Genomic DNA, 2,500 nt, shown 5'->3' with positions numbered 1-2,500 from the left:
CTCTTTTGCGACATCTAGTGGGCAGGCTGCATTACTGCAACCGGGGACACCTCAAAACGCTTGGAACTGGGGAGCGGGCTCAATTTACAAACGTTTTGCGGGTCCTGGAAGTCAAAATTGTGACTTCTGAAAACGACTAAGTATCAAGGACTCATCGCGCGAATCGCTCTGGAACTGAAATCGGATGCGCGCACTGACATGCTCCCCTCTCTGGAAGTCTGACACAAGTTGAAAAATTTTCTAAGTCCCCAAAAATTTTTTTTTTCAACTTTTTTTCAATTTTCCCCCTGTGGGATATATATTTTACCCACACTTTTGGAGCCCTCCTGGGATGCCCTCTAACATACTAGAACCTCATTTTGTGGAAGTTTTCACAAAATTGTGAAATTTTCCAAAAAGTCAGAAATTTTGCAAAAACGACTAAGTATCAAGGACTCATCGCGCGAATCGCTCTGGAACTGAAATCGGATGCGCGCACTGACACGCTCCCCTGTCTGGAAGTCTGACAAAAGTTGAAAAATTTTCTAAGTCCCCAAAAATTTTTTTTTTCAACTTTTTTTCAATTTTCCCCCTGTGGGATATATATTTTACCCACACTTTTGGAGCCCTCCTGGGATGCCCTCTAACATACTAGAACCTCATTTTGTGGAAGTTTTCACAAAATTGTGAAATTTTCCAAAAAGTCAGAAATTTTGCAAAAACGACTAAGTATCAAGGACTCATCGCGCGAATCGCTCTGGAACTGAAATCGGATGCGCGCACTGACATGCTCCCCTCTCTGGAAGTCTGACACATGTGTGAAAATTTTCTAAGTCCCCAAAAATTTTTTTTTTCAACTTTTTTTCAATTTTCCCCCTGTGGGATATATATTTTACCCACACTTTTGGAGCCCTCCTGGGATGCCCTCTAACATACTAGAACCTCATTTTGTGGAAGTTTTCACAAAATTGTGAAATTTTCAAAAAGTCAGAAATTTTGCCAAAAACGACTAAGTATCAAGGACTCATCGCGCGAATCGCTCTGGAACTGAAATCGGATGCGCGCACTGACACGCTCCCCTGTCTGGAAGTCTGACAAAAGTTGAAAAATTTTCTAAGTCCCCAAAAATTTTTTTTTTCAACTTTTTTTCAATTTTCCCCCTGTGGGATATATATTTTACCCACACTTTTGGAGCCCTCCTGGGATGCCCTCTAACATACTAGAACCTCATTTTGTGGAAGTTTTCACAAAATTGTGAAATTTTCCAAAAAGTCAGAAATTTTGCAAAAACGACTAAGTATCAAGGACTCATCGCGCGAATCGCTCTGGAACTGAAATCGGATGCGCGCACTGACATGCTCCCCTCTCTGGAAGTCTGACACATGTGTGAAAATTTTCTAAGTCCCCAAAAATTTTTTTTTTCAACTTTTTTTCAATTTTCCCCCTGTGGGATATATATTTTACCCACACTTTTGGAGCCCTCCTGGGATGCCCTCTAACATACTAGAACCTCATTTTGTGGAAGTTTTCACAAAATTGTGAAATTTTCAAAAAGTCAGAAATTTTGCCAAAAACGACTAAGTATCAAGGACTCATCGCGCGAATCGCTCTGGAACTGAAATCGGATGCGCGCACTGACACGCTCCCCTGTCTGGAAGTCTGACAAAAGTTGAAAAATTTTCTAAGTCCCCAAAAATTTTTTTTTTCAACTTTTTTTCAATTTTCCCCCTGTGGGATATATATTTTACCCACACTTTTGGAGCCCTCCTGGGATGCCCTCTAACATACTAGAACCTCATTTTGTGGAAGTTTTCACAAAATTGTGAAATTTTCCAAAAAGTCAGAAATTTTGCAAAAACGACTAAGTATCAAGGACTCATCGCGCGAATCGCTCTGGAACTGAAATCGGATGCGCGCACTGACATGCTCCCCTGTCTGGAAGTCTGACAAAAGTTGAAAAATTTTCTAAGTCCCCAAAAATTTTTTTTTTCAACTTTTTTTCAATTTTCCCCCTGTGGGATATATATTTTACCCACACTTTTGGAGCCCTCCTGGGATGCCCTCTAACATACTAGAACCTCATTTTGTGGAAGTTTTCACAAAATTGTGAAATTTTCCAAAAAGTCAGAAATTTTGCAAAAACGACTAAGTATCAAGGACTCATCGCGCGAATCGCTCTGGAACTGAAATCGGATGCGCGCACTGACATGCTCCCCTCTCTGGAAGTCTGACACATGTGTGAAAATTTTCTAAGTCCCCAAAAATTTTTTTTTTCAACTTTTTTTCAATTTTCCCCCTGTGGGATATATATTTTACCCACACTTTTGGAGCCCTCCTGGGATGCCCTCTAACATACTAGAACCTCATTTTGTGGAAGTTTTCACAAAATTGTGAAATTTTCAAAAAGTCAGAAATTTTGCCAAAAACGACTAAGTATCAAGGACTCATCGCGCGAATCGCTCTGGAACTGAAATCGGATGCGCGCACTGACACGCTCCCCTGTCTGGAAGTCTGACAAAAG

Source organism: Phyllobates terribilis, unplaced genomic scaffold, assembly GCF_046119375.1.
Source record: "Phyllobates terribilis strain yellow unplaced genomic scaffold, ASM4611937v1 Scaffold_2457__1_contigs__length_129993, whole genome shotgun sequence".
Classification (NCBI taxonomy): Eukaryota; Metazoa; Chordata; class Amphibia; order Anura; family Dendrobatidae; genus Phyllobates; species Phyllobates terribilis.
This window is presented reverse-complemented; position numbering follows the sequence as displayed.